This window comes from Misgurnus anguillicaudatus, chromosome 5 (genome assembly GCF_027580225.2).
Source record: "Misgurnus anguillicaudatus chromosome 5, ASM2758022v2, whole genome shotgun sequence".
NCBI classification, from domain to species: domain Eukaryota; kingdom Metazoa; phylum Chordata; class Actinopteri; order Cypriniformes; family Cobitidae; genus Misgurnus; species Misgurnus anguillicaudatus.
Window position 1 is genome coordinate 4,366,551 of NC_073341.2, and position 13,072 is coordinate 4,379,622.

Genomic DNA, 13,072 nt, shown 5'->3' on the forward strand with positions numbered 1-13,072 from the left:
ATCATCAGCAGCTTCATGTCTTATCAGTGATAGGCTTTTGTCATCTATCAGTCTTAATAACTCCGCATAGCAATCAGCATTTTTCCGTATATCTTCGGCTAGCTGTTCTGCGTTAACATCAGTGGGCTCATGCAAAATAGTCTGTTTTAAATTTAAAGTTTGTAAATAGCCAAGGAATCTTGTTTCCCAAAGGTCATATTTATCTTTGCATCCGTCAAACAAAAGCTGCGGTGCTAGACCTCCTGTCATCCTGGTTGCCATTTTGTAAACTCTTTATTTTTACCAATGTGCGTTCTTCGTTAAGCTTAATAACACGTAATACGTCGCGTAACAGACTTACTCAAGATGTTTGCTTGTTTTCTCTCCTGGGCCCATAACCTGTTGAACTCCGAGTGCGCAGTTTTATCATAACTCGTGTGAAAACAAGCAGACGTTACACCATCTCATCACTTCAGCATCCACTGCTTTATTTTTCTCACATGGCAGAAGAACATGCCTGGACTTGGTTACAGCGTAAACACGTAGCGGCGTAATGACGTAACAACATGATGTCATCACGCATAAGCGCAATACAGTGACAAGAGTGCAATACTTTAACAAATACCATAAGATATTATGTAATTTTAAATTTGATAAAAAATGATCACTCTCTGTATGCCTGTTGTGTGCATAGACTCAGAGAGAGAGAGAGAGGCCCACTGCATTGCTAAATGTATAGAGGAGGCAGAGAAGAGGCTGGCCATGTAGGTGTTTTTTGTATTGCAAGCCTAATTAGTGTTGCATGCATCTACTAATCAGTGTCTTTAGGATCATTTCAAAGTTAAAGGGATACTCCATCGTTTTGTCATATTAAACTATGTTATTACCTTAACTAAGAAGAGTTGATACATACAGGGAGTACTTCGACTCACCTGAAAAATCCACTTCCCTTCTCCCTCTCATAATGAGAGGGAGAGTGTTACTGCGCCGAGTCTAAGTACTCCCAAAAGTGCTATTCCGCCATACATTATAGTTACCCTTTTAAATCCGCTTAGAAAAGCGCAACGTTTTATTTTGTGCCATCATATTTTATTGTATAACTCGTTTATATACTCGTTTTAAATAGGGAAAACGTTGATGTGTTTGGTCATTTCTAACTTCATCTCTGTTTGTTACCATTAAATGAACTGGGCTAAGCTAAGTGCTATCAAAATGTCTCTGCGCGCCACAGTGCTTAAGTGCATGCACAATGATGATAGAGGAATGTATCGACTCTTCTTAGTTAATGTAATAGCATAGTTAATAGGACACAACGATGGAGTATCCCTTTAAAGGCAGGAGTGTTTGATTATAGTTGGGCCAAAATTCTACAGAACAGTCAATTGCCAGGAATACGATTGGGCACCCCTGGAGCCTTTGCAAATATGGTGGTGCAATGACAGGGTTTCTTCAAAAGACACTTATTTATTGTTAATCATTAACACAGATTGTGAATCAGAGGATGGCTGAGGCAGCAATAGCTTCTGAACTGAGTGGTACTTCCTTTCAGGTCCATTATTCTGATGGAAGTTATGGTAGGAGGGATTTCCCTCTTGACAGCCCCTTTGCAGGTATATGGAATAGTCCAATGACATAATTTACCTATGAAGCATTAATGCATAAAATGTAACAGAAGCCCCTTTACACATGCACAGTTTACCTAAATTCTTGAAAAGAAAATCTATTCATATCCAGTTATTTTAACATTAAAGTGGAAATAACCTGAAAATTGGTGTGAACTCCGCTATTATTTTTAATATAAAATGGTTTTAAGAACTATATTTTTTAGAGTTATCGTTATAATGTGAACGGCCATTTGCAAATTGTGAATGGATGATTACCATGTATCCAAAATATTAAAAAAACTTAAATATTAATGTAAGCAAATCATAAATACTTGAAATAATATTAAAGTGCCCATCTTATGACTGCTTTTCCACAAGTTAAAATAGGTGTATGAGTTCCATAAAGCATGTTTCAAAAGTTGTTTGCTCGAAATAGCTTGTAGGAAAAGATTGTTACCCATCCCTAAAAGCCTCTGTTTCAGGGCATTTCAGATTGTGCCGTTTTGAGCTAGTCATTACATATTTAAGAGCTGCTGCTCCTTTGATCACACCCCACTACTAACGTCATGTGCGCGTGCATAGTGATATCGTGAGCAGTACAGACCATACTGTGTTATTATTTTATATATTATTATTATTAACGGTTTATGTTGCCAACAGACAAATCATGCAGAAAAGTATCACTAATAAATAAGTACACTACAGGAGAAGAAACTCATGACACACAATGATTCCAGAGTCAATTGTGATGTAGCAGTCTCAACAATAAACTCGTTTTCCCTGGACAATGCTAACATATTCCCGTTTTAAAACATTTTCAAAGGCATTATTTTCGCAAATTACAGAAATTAACTCATTCCCCGCCATTGACGAGTTATCTCGTCAATTATGAGTTAATATTTAACTAATAAATATGCCTTTCTGGACGAATTTCAAAGTGAAAGTGTAATACCGCTTTTATCCACTGGATGGCGCCAAAACCGAATTTATCAAAAACGGAAGTTAAAAAGATTTCATGATTTATTTTAACTGCCTTTATGTTTGATAGTCATTCTGAGTCTGATATCTAACATAAATTTGTTTACAAAAACGCATTTTTTTAAGCTTTTTGCTCAAAATGTTGTATTTTTAAAGAGAAATATCCATATTTCAGTGGTTAAATTAAGTGGAAAAAGTAAATATATAATGAAACGTTTTTTTCCCATTTTGTTTGTTTGTTTGTTTGTTTATTGTTTGTTTGAAAGCAAAGGGTGTGTTCTTTAATTTGATATAATTTGTATGTTTATATATTTATAGAAGATAATTTTTCCTGCAAGGAATTTTGTGAAACTTTTGTTAAAATCACAAAAATGCAGGAGGGCAACTTTTCTCAAAAAGGCTGGCGGTGAATGAGTTAAGACGCGGCGGGGGATGTATACTGCTTGTGGACCGCGTGCTAATTGCTAGAAGCTAGCGGGTCTCGGTTAGTTTGGCAAAAAAAAACGTTTAGTTTGGCAAAGCACTATTACTTAGTTCTTGCAGAATTGTAAAATAAACCACGCTGTAAACTATCTAGCCTGCAAAAATATCTATATAGCATACTGTCTACAAACAATTTTAACATCACTATACATTTAAAAGGTATAATTTACGGGATTAGCATCAATGTATGATCTCTGTTTTGAGATACAGATGCTCTAGCATCATAAATGTAGTATTTTGTGACAGAAGATGACAACATGCAAAATATAACGTGACTTCTTACCTTTTGTGTTGATACAACGATCGCGTATCGAATCCAGTCTGTTTCAGATGTGTGAATGATCCATGAAAGTCCAATAAAATACATCCAATGACCATTTTTGTCCACAAATGCATATAATCCTTGAAATATAGGGTGTTTTCACATATGTTGGTGCGCACCGTGGTGCGGCCTCGGAGCGCACCAAAATACATTGTATCATTTTTTCAGTTAGTGCGGTCCGTGTTCACATATTATTTGTTTTACTGTACTTGAAATGCCGCACCGTACACCACGTGACAACAGTCAGCCCTGCCATTGGTCTCTGACAGCTCTTACCGTCTCATGACCACCCCCACGTTTCCACGACAACCAGCCTGACAGGGAGAGCGCAGCTATCAAGATCTGGAGATAAACGATGCACGTCTTTGCGAAGTTTCTTTGCTTTAACACGAAATTGCCTAGCTGTTCTATTAAAGCCTTTCTCACGGAGCCGTTTGCTAAAAAGCCCGTAATGTCACTATTTGTGTGTGGAGGACAGCTATGCATTTATAAAATCATCAGCTCAAACGTAAAGGAGACGGCGAATCTCTGCAACGGACCAGGACTGGCTTGTTTGTTGTTAACCCACAATATAACACCCGGATCACGTCACAACAGAAGCCCAGTGGCTCAAACATGTGGAGAACTTCCTGTATTTGGTTCGGCCCGAGGTCCAGCAGTGTTCACATCACAGGTGGGTCGCCCCAGAGTTTGGCGGCAGCCGCTCCAAAACCACCTGTTTAGAGCAGTCTCGGAGCGGTCGTTTAGTGCGCACCAGAGTGCGGCTAGTTACATCACTTCGGAGCTGAGTTTGAAACAGTGTAATCTGAGACTCAAGGCAGAGGACATTCAGAAACCTGTATCTCACTCAAAACAGCATGGATGGATTTTTTTCCAAGTTTGTATGCGTGTGGGAGCATCAGAGACAGAAATGAACACCCCAAAACCCAGAAAAAGTGAGTTTTTCATAATATGGGCACTTTAAATATTTACACAGTAAAATACTTTTAATATACAAACTATTGCCCCTCACACTTCATAATTACAAAAAAAATTGATATCTAAACAAACACTACTCAACAGAAGAAAGGCCCAAACAATCATTGCTCTGCCCTTAAAATAATGAATGCTTACCTTCTTCCATATTAGTATGAGAGTAGAAAATTCTGTTTCCTGCGATTGGCTGACTTAGGCCCTGTCCCAAATGGCGCACTTCATGTGGACTTTTGGTCTTGTGGCCTTAAATTGCGCGTTGTGGGATTTGATTTTGTTTTATTAATCGTGCTGTTTATAATCTTAATTTATGTGTATTGTTACGACAATGATTTCTGTGCTGAGTACAAGAAAGTTGTCTGTATGTTTTCGGTTGGGGGAGGAATCAGCAAACGCTGATAACAGAGCCCTGAAGGGAAAACACACAGAACAGATGGTTTCAATAAACAAGTTGTTTGCTTTATAACTATGTTATATTTAGAGAAAGTGAAAATTAGTATGTTTAACTAATGATTGCATTTAACCAATTCATGAACAATGGAGTATTGTTGTGTTGTTGATTAATTATGTTTTACATATGTACTGCCTACATGTCATGATGATTGCCAAAAGTGTTGAAGTTACAAAGATGGAAATTGATTTTGTTCCATTTTATATTTCTTTAATTAATCATTTTATTCTACAAACACTGTGTGTTTCATATATGCACTGAGCTATTATGTAAAATGAGGTGTTTGTGTTACTGAGGGGGAGCAGCTTGTGTGCTTTTTAAAAACTGCAAGGAGGATTAGCTAGGAATGTATGTCTTGAAATTGTCAAGATAAGAAAGAGGCTTAAAGAGGAAAACCAAACATACAACCATGTATTAACTAATGCTTTAATATTCACAGGATAAAATATGCAATATATTTCTTACTTAATCAGTATTAATCATTGAATAATTGATGTAATAAAGATACAATGTTGTCTTTGATAAATGTGCATTAACCAATGAAATTAAGGTTGCATACAGAATAACCTAATGGGGGGATGGCAGCTCAACCTTGAAGAACAGAATCTCCTGCGCTTGTTCTTTGTGTGTGTGTTTTCTTCCCTGACAGATGTTTTTTAATAATGATTAAAGTGTTTTGCTTAGAAGTAGTATGGCAGTAAAAGATTTAATATGTGTTTATCTATCTAAAGAAGTTAATGTGTGCCTTATTCATATAACCAATTTTACGAATAATGAAATGATGTCATGATATTGAAATGTGTTTTACATAATAATCACTTTCATCTTACAGCTTATGTTCTTTATGAATAAATGAATGTTTTATTAATGATTTGTTTTTAAGAAAGCATTATAATATTCTATGTGAAGTCAATCATATGTGAAGTGGAGGAGTACTGGGGAGAAGGTGACGGACTGCATGGATCTCAGGGAGGAGCAGAGAACAATTGTTTTTTCTTTGTCTGTGTGTGTCTATCTCATGCAGGCTAAAATGGGTGTGGTGATGGAGTCAGATGTACGAGGGGAACGGCCTTTGTGGGTGGAGATTCTAAGAAGAAAGATCGACGTCACATAGTTTATAAAGATGCATGTTACTTTTTGAGCTGGTCGTTCATTGTTTGAGATGACCCAGTGCACTGTAAAACTTTTTCATATCTGATCAATAAATAACTTAATTTTAATACTGTGCCTCTTGTTACGAACGACACAACTCAAGAATCCCAGAGCAGAGGGTCTTTAATGTAACACAGTATCAGTGGGTATGTGTAGATAATAAACAGTCAATGTCTTCATGTGATGTATGTCTGAATGTATGTGTGAAAATGCAAAACACTCCAAGTGGGAAACACTGATGGACATCCACTTCAAATGACACTCGATGAAAACCTCAGGGCGTAGAGAGAAAATCCTGGTGAGACAATGAGAGAGAGAGAGGAGGTCAGATCTTCAGCAGAGTCCGTGCTGGACAGCGCACCACAGCGGTCCGAGAGATGCGCAGAATTACGCGCCCGAAAGCGCACTGCGGCTGGACAGCGCAAGGTGTGTAGCAGCGCTCGGAGAAAGCACAGACAGAGAGTTCTTAGCTGGATAATTGTTGACACACCAATCGGGAGGGGCTGACGGCTGGACGGTGAAATCTAAGAGACAAGGCAGCAGAGAGCTCGGTGAATAATTCAAAACGGGAAAAACAGATAACAGACTCAACTAGACTGGAACTAGACAAGCTAGCGGGCAGGTACATAAAAAAGACGAACTTGCAAGGAACAAAGGAAACGAGGGGAATTTAAATCAAACCGGATTGGACAATAATGAGAATCAGGTGCGGGTCGCAGGTGAGAGAAGTCAGAGGTAATGAGATCACCAGGTGGAAGACGCGCACGTGTGGAGCTGTCAAAACAAAAACACAACACATAGTGAAACAAAGACAAAGCAGCCAATAAGACCGAAATCATAACACCTCTCCTCTAATTATGAACATGCAATGGACACCTTAAAGTCCAACAATTGGTGACCCCTGACGTTTTGTGGAGGGAAAGGAGAGAGTGAGCGGAAGGAGGGTTTCACATTGAAGAAACCAGAGTAAGCGAGGACTCCCTTTCAACACAAAAAGAGCGCTCTACTAAAATAAGGTAAGCAGAAGCCTGTTTTATCGAATTCTGCTATTTGGATATACCAAATTACTTGTGTTGATAAGGAGATCCGAACTGAATTACAAATTTATATTTTTATAAATTGATCAGAGTGAAAAACTTTTTGAAATTTTTGATTAAATAAAAGGTTGAGGAGTCCTTTAACGCATTAGGCGTTATAAAATACCGACTCAGGTTGTAGCCTGTAAGGGGTGCAAGGCCCGTTGGATGAAAGGTCCAAGAATACTGTTAATGGCGTTGTAAGTTAACAGAATAATTAAAAAGGTTGAGGATTCCTTTAATACATTAGGTATTATAAAATACCGACTCAGGTTGTAGCCTGTAGGGGGTGTACAGCAGCCCGTGGATGAAAGGTCCACGAATACTGGAAAGAAGAAGTGACGTCTTAATGTGAATTGTATTGTTGATATATTGTTGTTATTTTTGTGACATTTCTGTGATAGTTGTATTGTGTTTGTATTGCGGGTGAAACTCCTGAAAACTACTGGTGTATATATCCTTCTGCTACAAAAGAGTGACGTGTTGTGCTTTTTGAAGTTTTGAACGCTTGTAAATTGTGTGAAAATGGCTAAATTAAAAAAAAAAAATGTGATGAGTATGGTTGCCTGACAGTGTATGTGCAATGGAGAAAAGGCAAGTAGTTTGGAAAGGGACCAACTGTAAAAGACTCAGAAACAGATTTGAGAATGGGGACGAGAATCGCTTTTGTTGTAGCTGCAGTCGAGACGATTACAAAGGAAAAAAGGGGAAGTTGACAGTTGTGCTATGAGCGAGTAAAAGGAAGTAGAACAAGGAAGCACTGAGCCAGTACCCTCAGCCCCACCCATGGCTCCTCCTCAAGTGAAGTCACTATACCCCTCACTGCACACACCTCCTCCTTATGAGGAAAAGTCTGTTTCGATCTCAAAGCAACAGCTGGTGTTAACAGTAAACAGTGGTGAACTAGATGTTGAATTTGATGAAATAAAGGCCCCGAAAAGAAAAATGGAAAGATTACAACAAACAATTATGACACAGGGAGAGATAATCACAACTCTCTTAAGATTACAGAGAAATACAAATGATACCAACATGGGAAAGAGATCTTGTGTATTACACAGACAGGGCCATAAACAAATCGCACAAACAGAACTAGTAGAGGTAGATAAGATTAAGAATAAGCTTTTGAAACTGCAGCTAGAACAGACTAAACAGGCCAACACAAAAAAGAAACAAATGCCCCAGCAGGCCCAACCAACACCAGTAGCTATCACAACTAGTGTCCCGGACAACGTACAATATCCCAATCAGCCCATAGATCCATATACAGCCCCACCCTATACAGGAAACCCATGGGAGGGATATAACCAACAGAGAAGGGGAGGGCCAAGAAGGAGTAGTAGACCAAAACGGGGAGGTTTTGGAGGTTTTGGCAGGAATACATGTTATGTGTGCGGACAAGAAGGTCATTGGGCCAGAAGATGCCCTCAAAATGGGTCACAGCCCCAATATTCCGGTGTAAGGTATCCACTTAACGCACCAAATGCAAGGGGATGGGGTCCCAATAGAGGAGGTGGCGGGCGTGGAAATGGTGGTTTTGCCAGGGGACCACCAGCGCCACACAACCCATCACAACCAGATTTAATGGCGCCTATGCACCCAACATGGGGCCAAAGGGAGTGATGCGGATGAATAAGGGGGCACACAGGAACCCACCATGAAAGGAATGGCTGGACCTCTCATGGACCACTAAGAGCCCTAGTGGATAATGGGCCTAAATAGTCCACCGTAAAAAAAAAAAAAAAAAAAGTTACAACAACGGTGGGGATAATGGGTTTCTGGTAAAATTGAAAAGTGACTATCAACAAATCACTACCCTACAAGGTAGCAAACCAGTCTAGTTTGCACACATTTCTGTATTCCTCCAACACACTTGTTAATAATAGAAAGGGACCTAGAAATTACAATGACCTGTCAATGTTGTAATGTGCCCCCGGACGGATGGGGCACAAATGAATGGCTAATTAAACTATGGAGAGTTAGAGCCTTATGTCTGATCCAGGACCAGAGACTTATGTTATTTTTTTTTATATATATATATATATTTTTTGGGGCCTTATAAACAACAACCAATAGATAACAAGGTATGTACCAATATATAAAACGGTGTCTTAGATAAAGTTTACCAAAAATCCTGGCCAGCCAAACCTGAAATTATGTCCATGAGGGTGTAAACATGACGGATCTAATCACTGAGGGTGAGCCATATGACTGCATACCATTGACTGAAAAGGCAAACAAATTGAGAGATGGTTTGTTCCGGTACCACTGACAACTCCCCCACCGGTAGTCACACTGTTTACAGATGGTTGTTGTTTCAGAGCAGCAGATGGCACATTGAAGGCAGGTTTTGCAGTTGTCGAACAGGTTGAAAATGATTTTGTAACAAGACTGAGTGGTAGGTTGAACGGTAAACAGTCAGCACAGAGAGCTGAAATGACAGCTGTTATCAAAGCCTTGCACTACACTGGTGAAGAGAGGGTGATTATTTATAGTGACTGTGCATAAGTGATTGGTGCAGTATATATGGAACTGCCATATGGCAGATAGGTGGGTTTGAAACCAGGAAAGGCCGGCCTATAACACATGCTAGCGAAGCCTGACTCATAATACAGGCTGTTAAGGTACCTAATGAAGTGGTTGTTGTCAACTGCCTAATAAACCACTTATATCCCCAACCATGGTTTCCCAAGACAAAGTTAGATCTGACAAACTGACAAACACGCACTGGAATTGACATATAGTTTCGGGGCTGCTTATCACCCCAATGACAGAGCAAAGCTGAAATAATGAACCTGACTTTGACATTAAAACTTGACTTGACAACATCTGTGCACAGACAAAAATAACATGACTTGAGGTATTACCTATTGCATTAATGTCTATTCGCTCTTCTGTTAACAGGATTTCTGGTTTCACATCCTTTGAATTGCTTACAGGTCGACAGTTTCCAGGCCCACGGAACGCCTTGGTGTAGGATCCAATCCTGCCACTAACTAATGATGTTTATTTTTACAAACTAACTGCTCTGATTAAACATTTTTCCTGCCAGGCTACCACACAACGAAATTGGGACAACGACTAAGCTGTTACAAATGATGATTGGGTTTCTAACAGACACAGGTGTGGACCTGAGGACTCAGGTCCAAGAGAGGGAGAGTGTTGAAAGTGAAAGTGAATCAGCTGGAATACAGAGAGAACAAACAGGAAGTGAAACATCAGGGGTAACACTCACACAACACCAACAACAAAGTCAACAAACACTCTGTAAAATTGTGCATAAAAAAGGTGACATTTTTTCCAGCCCAGCAACAGAACCCCTCGCACACTGGGTGAGTGCAGATTGTGCCTACGGAGCAGGTATAGCCGTACAATTCAAAGCGAAGTACGGTACACAAAAGGTTGTAAGACAGAACAAACACACAGGTGAATGTGCAGTTACCCATGAGGACGACGGCAGATTGATTTTTCATTTAATAACAAAACAAAACTGTACTGATTTGCCAACATATGAGAATTTTACCCACAGCCTCAGATGTATGAGAGAGTGGTGTGAGAAAGAAAACATAACAAGTGTATCCACTCCCCGGCTGGGGTGTGGCCTGGATAAAGTGGATTTCCACAAAGTCAAAGTGCTGGAAATCCTGACAGAAGTGTTCAGGGACCTGAACATCACAATTACTGTTTATTCATTATAATCTGGGCAGAGGTGGAAAGTAACGAATTACATTTACTCACGTTACTGTAATTGAGTAGTTTTTTTGTGTATTTTTACTTTTTTGAGTAGTTTTTAAAATCTGTACTTTTACTTTTACTTAAGTATGTTTTATTTAAAATATTGTACTTCGCTACATTTTAAATCATATCCGTTACTGAGTAAAAAAATATTTTAAAAAGCAAGGTGATAAAGACGCGAAACGGATGTAAATGGGCGGTGCCCGGGGAACGCGCAAAAAGAACCATGGAAACGGACGAGACAGGCGCGCGCTAATGCAGACCCGCCTCAGTTCAAATCTTATGAAAGAAACCCCTGGTCATATTTAAGCGACCACTTTCCACTGACGCGAAGCGAGTGTTTCGTTTCTATGAAAGGTAGGATTCATGCTCTTAAGTACGAAATTGCACGACGCGTTTTTAATACCATGCACATTATATTCCGAGGTCTAGCAGCTTCGCGTCAAGTCAAACAGAACTTCAAAACGTCCTCGAGAAAGCGCAGGTCATTAGACATTGCAGAGAGAGAGAGAGCAAGAGAGAGAGAAAGAGAGAGAGAGAGAAGAATAAAGGTCATCAGGTCCCCAGGTCAGGGAAGTAAGAAGCTAATAAACGTGTCAAATGTATAAAGACATAGCACTCATCTCATTATATGCTCATTTAAACTAGATATATAGTTTAATAAAATAATGTATGTTACCAGCAATACATCAATTACAACCTTACTATAGTGGTTGTATTTACAAGCTGCTGACCCCCTTCAAAAGTGCATAACTCACATGTAAAAATCATTAAACAATTCCATAAATGTTTCTTACTTTAAAAAAGCTTTTTATTTTATTAACTTTTTGTTATTGCACTTTAATTGTAAAGATGTTCCTACAATTAAAAACAACTAGTTTGAGATTTATATTCCCTTGTCGTTTTTGAACTATACTAGAATCCTCCACCTCTTCCCGCTGTAAAAAAGTAACTTTTACTCTGAGTAAAGTTAAAATGACTTACTTTTTACTTTTACTTGAGTAGATTTTTAGACAAGTAACTTTACTTTTACTTAAGTAAAATATTATTAAAGTAACTTTACTTTTACTTGAGTACAATATTTTAGTACTTTTTCCACCTCTGAATCTGGGTAGCTATATACCATATTGGCCTTCGAATTTCGAATTTCTTAAGTTTCTTATATAATCTTACATTTCAATGTTTCCTTTTGAATTTAATTTCTAAGTTTCTTATAAAATTTTACAGTATTAATTTTACATTTTACTTTTTCCTTTTTGAACTTACGATTGTTATTTGAGTATTAGCCAATAGGAATAAGTGTATTTTTTTTCACAGAGATGAAGCTATATGGAAATTGGAAGATTCTGTGGGCCCTAGGGGTTATAGCTGCAATTATAATTACCATGATATTTGGCATAAATAATGGAGGTAATCTAAAAAATGACAAAAGGTCTAAAACTACATCACAAGATTCATGTCTACAGAGATATGGGGGAATTGAATTAAATTACACAAAAAAATTCAACGAAGTCATACACCTTCGATTTATGCAGTGTGATAGACTGTAAAGGGCAATAGTAACCTCCATAGTAGTGTCCATTGGTCTATTAGTGGCTATCCTGGTGACTTGTGGATGTTGTTGTATCCCCTGTCTCAGATCCCTGTGTAACAGGCTGATAGTGTCTGCAATAGAGAAAAAAGAAAATCCACCCCCATACAGCATGCCCCTATTAGGCCTACAGAACCTGGATGAGGAGGAAGAAGAAAATGTGTGACCTCTTTCAGAGGTCAAGAGAGGGAATTGTGGAATTTGATTTTGTTTTATTAATCGTGCTGTTTATAATCTTAATTTATGTGTATTGTTACGACAATGATTTCTGTGCTGAGTACAAGAAAGTTGTCTGTATGTTTTCGGTTGGGGGAGGAATCAGCAAACGCTGATAACAGAGCCCTGAAGGGAAAACACACAGAACAGATGGTTTCAATAAACAAGTTGTTTGCTTTATAACTATGTTATATTTAGAGAAAGTGAAAATTAGTATGTTTAACTAATGAATGCATTTAACCAATTCATGAACAATGGAGTATTGTTGTGTTGTTGATTAATTATGTTTTACATATTTACTGCCTACATTTCATGATGATTGCCAAAAGTGTTGAAGTTACAAAGATGTCCAAATAAGGACTGTGGAAATTGATTTTGTTCCATTTTATATTTCTTTAATGAATCATTTTATTCTACAAACACTGTGTGTTTCATATATGCACTGGGCTATTATGTAAAATGAGGTGTTTGTGTTACTGAGGGGGAGCAGCTTGTGTGCTGTGTAAAAACTGC

General features: G+C 38.4%; 1 long non-coding RNA gene across 1 annotated transcript in view; it reads right to left on the bottom strand.

The window, feature by feature from the left end:
• Window positions 1-10,534: 10,534 nt before the first annotated feature.
• Window positions 10,535-13,072, bottom strand: part of LOC141363888 (uncharacterized) — a 111,026-nt gene continuing 108,488 nt past the window's right edge. Inside the window, exon 2 of the long non-coding RNA XR_012369492.1 lies at window positions 10,535-10,682. This is a non-coding gene — a long non-coding RNA (uncharacterized lncRNA). The remainder of the gene's footprint in view (window positions 10,683-13,072) is intronic.